Here is a 10835-nt window from a genome sequence, read left to right on the forward strand (position 1 = left end):
GAGTGGATTGTTCTGAACGCCTGATTCCAGCTGCTGTTCTTTGTTGGTCTTTGATTCCCAGCTCTCCATCAAACAGAGGAGTGGTATACTGACATGTCGAGTATTAGGCTAAAAATATAAAAGGCGGCACGGCTGCTCAGAGTTATGGATAAGTCCTGACACAGCTGTTTGATCTAATGGCACAGAGCGAGGGGAGGGTGTGATCGGCGTTCAGACCAGTGAGAGACACACATAAAGGAGCCGGAGCAGAGGCATCAATCAAACGGCAACACATGCTGACGATGACCCTGTCGGCGAGATGCAGAGTTCAGGACTCAGGCTCAGCTCCTCACCCCTCCTCCCCCTCCTCCTCACCCCTCTTCTTCTCTTTGATCCCTTCCTTTCCTTTCTCTGCAGTGCCCTGTCTGTCTTGTCTTTGACTTCCTTTGTTTCATGCAAAAGCCAGAAGGAATAGATTTGCTGGTCTGCTTTGATCCTGTTGTTATGATTCTTTTATTTGCCTCAGCCACATCCTTCTCTCCATCGCACTCGTCCCGCAAGATGCTTTGAATTAGGCGACGGGCGAGATGCTAGGAGAGGAGAGGAGGCGAGGAGACGAGGAGACAGGGTGAGGAGGTAACTGATGCTCAGGTGTCGGTGGTGAGGTGACCATCGGGCTGCGTTTGTTTGTGCGGTGCTTCTCACACACACGGTCAGACGGTGTAAATGAATGCCGTTAGAAAGAGAAAAGTAAATTCAATTCTACATGGATGATGTTCATCTCTACGTGCACAGTATGGTACAGTAACATATTTAGTTGATGATGTCACTTCAAAAATACAAAATCTGAGTAATGTCTGCTGTGACTGCACTTCAATTCTTGACCTCCTGGAGCAGCTCTTTTATCCCGAGTGGATAAAATGTTCCATTAGTAATGGATTAGTAATAAAAAAAAGTCCTCAGGTCCACTAACAGGTCCAGGTCCATCATCAACTCCTGACACTCTTCTCCGTCCTCGTCCATTTCTTCAGATGGTAAACGCTAAATACTTGAATAGAATGTGATACTACAGTATATGGTTGTATATTCAGCTGTAGAAAAAAAAGTTTAAAGAAAAATTAGGTGTGTTTTTACAGTAGTTCAGCACAAAATAATTTGCACTAAAGCTACGCTAGGTCGAGCTAACCCTGCTAACACCTTAGCTTTGTTTCTTCTTTGGGTTTGTGCTCTTGGATCACCACCTCCATAACTACAACAATAATCAAGAAAATACAAAAATGACGGTAAAAAATGACGTAGGAATTTATTTTGAACAATTTCATGAAGAAAGAAATCTGTTTCAAAACTCCTGAAAAACTACTCTGTACCTGATTTATTAAAAGAAAAGAAAGACATCTGAAACTCCTGAAAAACTACTCTGTACCTGGGCATCTTTGAACACATTAGATCCTCCATATATTTTTGACTTAAATATATCGGATAAAATAAGCGTTTTGCTTGTTTTTTTCTCTGGTGAGCGTGAGGAATGCACATAGCCACGGGGGTAAATATAAAACAAGAAGCCGCAGAGAGATGAGGTTTTCCAGCCTTGGTTAGTGATGATGTTTTGCCTTGTTGTGTGGTGTGGATCTTGTTTTTAATTAGCTGTCACATTTCGCCTCTAATGTTGTGAGGATTACATTTTTTGGATGTAGTTCTTTTTTTTCATTTGGTGAGGACTTGTGTGTGTGTTTGTGTGTGTGTGCATGCTTTGTACTTTGTGGTGTGTTTGCAGCTGTGTGTTTTCTCCAAATCGTGCTGGGAGGGATCCCACAGACGAATCCTTAATTTATCAATTTCACTTTCATCAATCTTATGTCAGGATGTAGAAAACAAAGTAGGGAGCGAGTGGCAAAACAAACCAGGAGGGGAAAATGTTTTGTGTTCTTAGCACTGAGTAGACGCTGAGGAAAATTCAGGAAATTGAAGTAACTTGATGGAGTGTCACGAAACATGAGAGAAAACGAATGTAAAGTCATTAGGAAATCCTTGAAACTCCAAGTTAATAGTCCTACAGAAATTACGTAAAAAGGAAAAAATAATTACCTAAACTACAGACATCGTCAGTCTTTGTGAATTTTTCCAACTTCTTTGGATTTGTGATTCATTCAAAAAAAGTAAATCAATATGTTGATGATTTAGAAATTGGTCTGTACAAAAAATAAATATCTGAATAATAGAAATTGATCTGTACAAAAAATAAATATCTGAATATTTAGTTGGTAAAATTTTAAAAATATATATCAACAATTAGTAATGATTTTTATTGACATCATATTAATAATAAACGTGATGTAACTCAGCTTAATAAATTAAAGAACTTTCAGACGCGGTTCTTCCCGTGACCATCTGTTCCACCACGTTGGTGTTGGACCAGAGTACACGCTCTGGACTGCAGTACTGCAGTACTGTTCCGCTGCTGCTTCAACTCTGTCACGTTACAACGGGAATCCATCTGTTTGCTCGAGTTTATTGATAAAAATATGTCTGACGGATCCTGCAGGAATAGAAGCTGACAGTTCGGAGCGGCAAACATCGAACTTTCATTTAGATCAGTCAAAACTTTACAGAAAACAACTGAACGATACGCATGCAGTGAAGTGTCACCTCAGTTCACCAGCTGTTCATCACTTCACTGCTGCAGACTCCACTGACCAAACAAAAGCACAAAAAGGAGAACAGTATGTTTGGCACGTTTTCTTGGCCTCGACCCACACTTTTGTGAATTTTGTAACTTTTAGTTATTAACAGTTCAAACAACAGATCTGATTTTTTTGTTCTGAATTCAAACCACTGTTAATTTTCTCCATATCACAGCTTGGAAAAATAAAGTTGGCATCTTGGAACTCATCTGCCTTGCTGTGACCCCACTGCAACAATTCTGCGTACTCAAGGGGGGTCCCAACCCCCCACTTTAGGAACCAATGTCGAAAGGTAAGATTTCCACTTTTTGTCAATTTTGTCAATCACAGTTTAGTCTGTCTTGGAAATATTATACACAAGTATGGGTTAGAACAACAGGTGGCAGTAATGGGTAGAAAAAGAGAGTACTGTGTCTACGATATACTTCAAACATAAAGTACACGCACATGTTGTTTACTCACAACACCGCAGCACAGTTGTATTCTAAAGGTGGTTCCCTTCATATATTTAGCCCGACCGCGGCCACGAGGTGTGGCGGCTCCCTCTAGTGCCGCTGAAGAGCCACCTGTCCACCTGTCACTGCCTCACAAACCTCAGGACTCTTCCTCCTCGGAGCGGGCGTGCCGGTGGGTGAGAAAATGAGAAGGGAGGCCTCCTGTGGTCACCGCAGCGTCCTTGGTCCCTCCTCCAGCAGGCTGATTAAAGAGGTGGGTTGCACTGATTGGCTCTCAGACCACAGACAGGACACATCACAGATGAGTCGTCCCAGAGAGGAGCAGCAGCTCCGGCGGCCCGAGCCTTTCTTTATGTTCCAGTAATCACATACTGTACAGAGTGGCTTTCATGTCAGTCACCCACAGGAGGCTGGGGATTTTTTTATTTTTTTTTTCGGTGGGTGGGGGGCGGTCTTTCAAAGAGCTATCGTTTTAACCCCTCTTAAATTGTCCCATGTGGGGCGGTCTTTCAAAGAGCTATCATTTTAACCCCTCTTAAATTGTCCCATGTTTATGTGTGAATTAATTTAGTGCTGCAAACACGTCATTTTTTACACTTTTATACATGGAACTGAAAAGAAAGTTATATAATTTTCATCTTGTCGCCGCAGCAGTGTAGTCCACATCCCTCTGAGCTATTTTAGCATGAGGACTTTAGCAGTCCATATTATATACATTTGTAAATATGTTTAATATTTTATATAAGTAGAAATGTTGAAATAGTTTTTTTTTTCTTCTTCTTCTCTGGATCTCTTTAAAAACAACAACTGTGCCTTCGCTCAACTGTCAACAAGTCTCCGTGGAATTCTACAATACAAAAGATAACTTCAAAAAAAAAACATAAATCAGATCTTCTGAGTGCATACAAACAAACACACACACACACACACACAGACTCTAGAAAAAGCATGGGAAACCAAAGGAGCCACACACTCCTCCATGGAATTCACTGAAGACAGGATGTTGGCTTCATGGTCACGCAATGCTGCGCTCTTTATTCCCAGTGCGGATCATTTCATCTTGTACTTATATCAAGTGATGAACGCTGCCAAGATGCATCAGGAACTTCTCATTACAAGTGTGTTAACAATGGCTGCAGTGTCTGCACCAATGAAACACTGACTCTTCTCTCTGATTCTCTGTGTGTTTTAGGAAGTGGTGTCACTGTCGTTTTTCATCCTGTACATCCACGTGTCCCCTTTAACACATGGAGAAACATCTGGAAGGAAAAGGCATCCAAAAGGAAACGAGGGGAAACGGACATCTGAAGAGAGACGAACAGAAGAGTGAGTGTTTGTTAATGTTGTGTTTGTTGCACAAGAGCGTAGGTTCAGATAGAAACACAGGAGGCAGTAGAGAGTCGTGTTCAGTGAAATCTTTGTCTTTGGTCATTTTTCTTTTACTAATTAGTTTAATTAGACAGGACCAGACATCACACGGTTTCCATTGAATTCCTGGAATTTTTTTATTTTTTTTTTTACCTATTGTTGATTTTGGCAAATAATGGCGGAAAAAATTGGAATGAATGAATAGCATTTAAAGGCAGAGAGAGTGTGCATCTGATGACGGCACCAGAAATACACATTTGTTAGGATTTTTAAAAATAAATTATTAACCTCTGGAATAAAGTCACTAATTATTTTGAATTAATTTGCAGACTTTTTTGTGTTTTAGTTCATTTTCAGTTGAATCTAGAAGCTTTTTTTTATTGCACTGGGCAACACAGTACCAACAAAACCCCAGTGCAGGTGGAGTTTTCCCCCCACAAAGTCCTTAACGTTCTCGACCAATCAGAAGATCAGAGAACGTCCCACTCCAGGCTTTTGCTGTATTCTGTATGACATCTCCACTCTGGTGGGACTCAGGTCTTGTTTTCCTTGCCCACAGGTTCCAGCTCCAGTGTGGGATTCCCAAGGCCTCAGGAAAGCGCAGTTTCCAACATTCCCACAGTAACCACCGAATGACTCTCTTCCTCTCCTCCTCTCCGCTGTTTAACTGGAGTTTCTTCTCACCAATGTTGTTGTTAGACAGCGGTTTGGGACGCTGCCCAACACTCGTTGGCCCGTTTTGCGAGGGGACAAGAAGCAGAGGACAGATGATGAGGTGGTGGTGGTGGTGGGGGGGGAGAGGAAGGCCTACAAGAAGCTCACCCACTCGTACCTCCAGCCCACAGTCCCTCCAATCCTACTGTCCACAACAGCGCCACAGCTTTGTTCCCCGTCCAAGACATCCCCACTCACTTCTCACAGGCGGAAAATCCTTCCCATGAGTGGTCGGCTCGAAGGAAGCAATTAAACATGGGTAGTTTGCTGTAATGGACATTGTCATGCTGCCATTAAGTGATCAGCAGGCCGTCCAATGTGAAGCCATGATCCCAGCAGAGCTGAACATTTCTCTTCCTAAAACCCTCCGCTGCACACAACGCTGGATTATTTTTTTTTTCCCCTTTCTCTAATGGAATGACATCATCAGTTCCGTGTATCTCTAAGGATCAGGGAGACGGTACCGATCCTCAAACACTGACTCTGAGTCACACTGACATCATCCAGAGTGCTAACACTCACATAATTGGATTTGAACACTTCAAAGTGGAATCAAACATTTTTTTGTATTGTTGGAGTATTGTGTAGTTTCCTTTCCTGTTTTGTTCATACTTCAATTATTGACACTAATGGGCGTGACCTAAACACACACACATGTATATATACTGTATATGTATATATTTATATATATATACATATATGTATATATATATAATGGCTGTAGAACAAATAACAATGTTTAATTTGATGATAACTCTAGATTAATCACAATTAATTGTGATAGTAATTCATTTACGATTTATTACAATTTATGGCTAAATATTAGCTAATGCTGGAGTGGTTGGTGCTCCAGCCGTACAGCAAAAAGGTCACTGGTTCGAGCCGCAGCAGTGTCCAATGATTGGAGTTTGAAAGTTAATTGGTTAATTGTTGACTGTAAACTGTTATTTATTAGTTATTTATCTGCATATGTGACTCTGTGAAGACTCTGATTGTGTATCGTGCCCTGTCCTGATGACTGGACAGTCAAATTGAATGCCCGATGACTCATTTTCAAACTTGTCAAACTGAAGACCTGTTTAACTTCACTAAATTTTCTTTAATAACTTGGACTCGACCTGAACTTTTGTTCTGTGATACCTCAAATCTTGGTGACTCGGTTCAAACTTTTTTCAGACTCTAGAGCTTTTTCACTGAGCGGTGTTTAGACCAGACTGTGGAGACAGATGAACGGATAAATGGTATTTTATTGATTTACAAATCAGTACAAATACGGTCTGATACATTAGATACATTCAGTCTGAATAGCAGCGTTTACAGTAGTGTGTTTGTTTGGCAGCTGCGTCTCCTTCCAGCCCTCAGTTACTCATTTGTGGTCATCTTATTCAGGGGCGGGGTGGCCACAGGAAGGTCTGATCCTGACCGAACCGACCGGTTGTTGTCGGCAAGTTTTGTTTTTTTTGTTTTTTGTTTTTGTTTTTTTTTACTCTTGTACAGAGCCGCAGTTTATCGCAGTAGCCTGTCTCCGCAGGGGTGACAGAGTGAAACGCGGGCGGGACGGCCGGGTGAATGATTCACGCGCCGCTCTATTAGGTCGATCTCATACTTTGCATATTAAACGGCGGATACGAGCAGCTCCTACCAATTGTAGCCGAATTAATAATCAAATACTCCAAAAAGAAAGAAACTCCAAAAAAGAGATATGATTTGAACTGAAATCTAAGGGGAAAAAAGAAGTTTAGTGCAGGATGCAGTACATTTCCGCTAATTGATAGAGTTCGTCCGTGATGGAGCTAAGGTCAAGGTGGCTACAGTTAGCATGGTCGATCAACATGGCCGCAGCAAGCCCTGTCCACGTGTCCCGATCGTCCCAGACTTGGCATGGAAGACGGAGCAGCAAAGGTACAGTAGCCTATCTGTGATGATACGTCATCTAACCACAGTTAGATGACGTATCATTGAAGAGAGAGTCTGTATTCAAAGTTAAATACTTCATACAAAGACTGTACATTCTGTGTCTGGTGCTTTTTTTTTTAATGTAGATTTTTTTTACATTGTATTTGTCTTTGGAAATGTTTGGAAAAAGTGCTTTAAAGTTGATCATTGTTGTTTACTGGCCTTGATTAGATGACAAGTGTCAAGTCATGGAGCTGATCCAGAGGACAAAGCCATTCATGAGAGTGAGGAGGAGGAGGAGATGGAAGACAAGGAGCACCAAAAGAACAGTGGCAGATACAGGTGCAGTGTATACACACACACATACACACACGCACAGTTGTTTTGATTGTTGAAAAAAAACATAGTATTTGAGTATATGTCAACACACATACTTCAACAAACTCTGCTGACCTTCTGATCTGCGTTGTGTTGTGTTTAATGTATGGATTGACTGTTTGTACATCGCAAATAAAGTATCCCTGTTAAATTTATGGGTCCACTTGCGTCTGTTGTGCAATCGGATAAAAGTGACCCCGGCCCCGCCCCCTACATATGGCTAATATTATGTCGGTAAAATTCAACTGCGTCCTGACCCCGGCCCCGCCCCCTACATGTGGCTAATATTATGTCGGTAAAATTCAACGTCTTTTCGTACCCCCTGAAACACGTTTTCTCCTTTGTTCTTCTTAGACGTCATTGGTCCCAAAAGCAATATTAACCAATGAAAAACCCCGGCATCACCAAAAATAAGAGGGCGCTCATTAGGCAAAGGAGCCAAGTTACAGACTGTGACAGTAATTACAGCAGCAATCACTTCACATCCTTCCTGTCCCTGCCACATTTCACGACTACTGGCTTCTTTGGAAAACAGTCAAATTAAGACTCATTAAGTCGCTCTGAGGCTTTTAATTGAAACACACTTTGAAAAGTCACACATTCGTCCGTTACTTCCAACCATGTACTCCTTAATTATATCAATAAATGGGAGAAGGAATTCCCTGAGAGTGCCGCACAGGAACACTGACTGAGCGGTTTATAGAGCGCGGCAGCCTCATTAGAGGATAAGTGCGTCCGGACGTGCAGTCGTGATCCACATGTGCTGGGCTACAGTATGACACCATGTTGAAAAATGATCAGTGTTTACGTACGTTTTCATATGCTAGAGTTCATGTTCAATCAATCAGCGGTGATGTTGAGAGGAAGAGGGCTGTTGCTTTTCTTGGCCCGTGACACAACAAACCCGGCTTCATGTGATCTCCGTGAGTCACGTCAATCTGCTGCGTGTTTGGATCGGTCCTAGTCTGGCCGCAAACGAGAGCGTGAACCTGATCGACTTCTAATTGCAGCGGGTCACAGGCATAATACCTGTGTTTGTGCGTGTGTTTATGTGTGCGTGTGTGGCAGTGGTAAACACACTGTGATGTAGTCACCGGAGGAAACCGAGGGTTCTGGAAAGCTTTAGGAGTGAGATCATTTAAATTAAAGTGTGCGGTAATTACCAAACAGAGCTACTCGCTAGTGCAAGTGTAGCAGTGCTGGCAGGCTAATAAAGAGGAAGACAAAAAAAAGGAAGGGTTGTGGTTCAACTCCTTAACAAGTTACAGGTGAGGTTTCATCTAAACAAACAGATAGTTTATCCTGTCTTTTTCTGAAACATTTTCCTTTTCATGTTGGTTACACAAACTCTGCTCACACACAATGTGTGACACACGCACACCAGAGGAAGTTTATGTGAAAACACCACATCCATGGAAACAACCTTTATCCCTGTCTGAAAGCTGCCGTTTCTTCATAAAGAGCATTTCGTTTCCCTTTGAAGGGCAGTCAGTTAAGGCAGACGACTGCAGTGGGATTAGCGGAGGGTTTTGAGACTTTTGATTAACATTTGAAAAAAATAAACATGGGGATGAACAAGTGCATTCAGCCCTTCCAGTATGCAAAATACCAGGGGAAGTGGAAAAAGTTAGACAAATTAAATTTTAATTTTGATATTTATTTTTGTTCTATTTTTTTCTGGTAATACTTTTTTCGGTTTTTTTTTTCTTAATGCCATATTTTGATGAGAAAATGCAGAAAAGACAAAATTTTGTGTTTTTTTTTTTAATTTCATCATAATTTTTCAACGTCTCACCAGAAATTAGGGTTTTGCCAAAAAAATTTTTGATGAGAAACATGCAGAAAATAATTTTTTCTTTCAACATGACATGACAAAAGTTTATCAACTACAAAAATAAAAAATGTTTTTAGTTACATACTTTTAGGCATGTTAGTTATCTTTATTCTTTGTGTTATCTTTTTTTATTTTTCAAATTTTTAAGAAGAGATTTTTAAAAACGACATTCTTAACCAACATAGGTAGTTTTTATTTAGTATGATGCTTTTTATTAATTGTTGATGTTGCATTGCAGGTAGAAAAGGTTTTGAAAGTCCCTGTGGTTATTACCCCTTACTGAACCCTGAACCAACGTTCAAAAACTGCAGAAAGACTAAGGTGAGTAAAATAACAAATATTAAAATGTAATATGAATAAAAAAAAAAAATTAAAACTGTTACTGCTACTAATGATTAAAACTTTTTAAATTAATTTTTAAATTTTTAAAATAAAAATTTAATTATTCTAAACATTAGAAAATATGAAAATATCCCAAATTTTTCATGTAAAACAATAAATACATAACAAATAAAATCTGAATAAATAAAGTAAAAATTAAATAAATAAAAAATATGCAAGTTGGGGTTGTGACGGGTACCATCTTTCTACCAACGTCCTAAGAAAAGTGATAGATGATCATTGTTATGGTTATTACATGAACCCAAACCACACCAAGCCCTAACCTAACTATAGAGTAACTAAATATAGAGCAGAGACACTGGAAATGAAGCAAAATGTTTGTTACTCACACCAAAACGATCAGATATCTTTAGCTAACTTTATTTCGCCCTCATTGTGAAGAGATTTTTCCAAAAAAACCCCAAACATTTTTTCTAATTCTTTTTGATGAGAAACATCCAGAAATTGAAAACATGAAAATGTTTCATCAATTTTCCTAAAAAAAAATTCTAAACAATTGCAAATGAGACATTTTGAGAAACTTTTATTTTTGAAGAGCTTTTCAGGGACTTACTTGCATAGTATTTTATCGTAATCAAAAGTTGGCGTACAAACAAAGTATATTTTTTCTGAATTTTAACCACAAAAATGGACATGGCGAAGCAACTACAAATTTTTTTTTTTCAAAATTTGACCAAATATGACACAATTTTTTTTGAATGTTCTCTAAATATCCTGATTTTATGAGAAATATACAGGAAAAGATAACATTTTGAAAAATAATATTACAAAAATATTGAAATTGTTTTTATTCAATCTTTCACTCAAGTTTTTGTCATTTCTGGTCAAATTTAGTCAAAAAGATTTTTTTAAGTTTATCTTTTCTTGCATGTTTCTCATCAAATCAGGGCAAGTTTTTGTCATTTCTGGTCAAATTTAGTCAAGTTTTAGAAAAACTTTGTAAAATTATTTTTCAAATTTTTTTCTTTTTCTGCATGCTTCTTATCAAATTATATTATATCAAATCTTCAACATCTGAACAGATTTTGGGTATTGCTAAAAAAATTCAAAAAAAATTTTTTTTTAACTTTCAAAACAAAAACCCTTTTTTAAGATTTCTCAAAAAAAGGCGTGTTTTGGGTGATTTTT

At 39.3% G+C, this 10835-nt stretch overlaps 2 long non-coding RNA genes across 6 annotated transcripts in view; both read left to right on the forward strand.

Annotated features, from left to right (window-relative positions):
- The window catches only part of LOC107989793 (uncharacterized), a 16915-nt gene extending 11546 nt beyond the window's left edge, over positions 1-5369 (forward strand). For all 5 annotated transcript variants that reach the window (XR_001761306.2, XR_001761305.2, XR_003052216.1 and 2 more), the window contains 4 exons: positions 2836-2952; positions 3173-3368; positions 4308-4441; positions 5043-5369. This is a non-coding gene — a long non-coding RNA (uncharacterized LOC107989793). The remainder of the gene's footprint in view (positions 1-2835; positions 2953-3172; positions 3369-4307; positions 4442-5042) is intronic.
- A 55-nt stretch (positions 5370-5424) lies between these two features.
- Positions 5425-9706, forward strand: LOC103392454 (uncharacterized). Its single transcript, XR_522909.3, has 3 exons — positions 5425-7099; positions 7325-7435; positions 9544-9706. It is a non-coding gene; the product is annotated as an uncharacterized LOC103392454 (long non-coding RNA).
- The last annotated feature ends 1129 nt before the right edge of the window (positions 9707-10835 follow it).

The sequence above is a fragment of the Cynoglossus semilaevis genome, chromosome 16 (genome assembly GCF_000523025.1).
Source record: "Cynoglossus semilaevis isolate Cse_v1.0 chromosome 16, Cse_v1.0, whole genome shotgun sequence".
NCBI lineage: Eukaryota > Metazoa > Chordata > Actinopteri > Pleuronectiformes > Cynoglossidae > Cynoglossus > Cynoglossus semilaevis.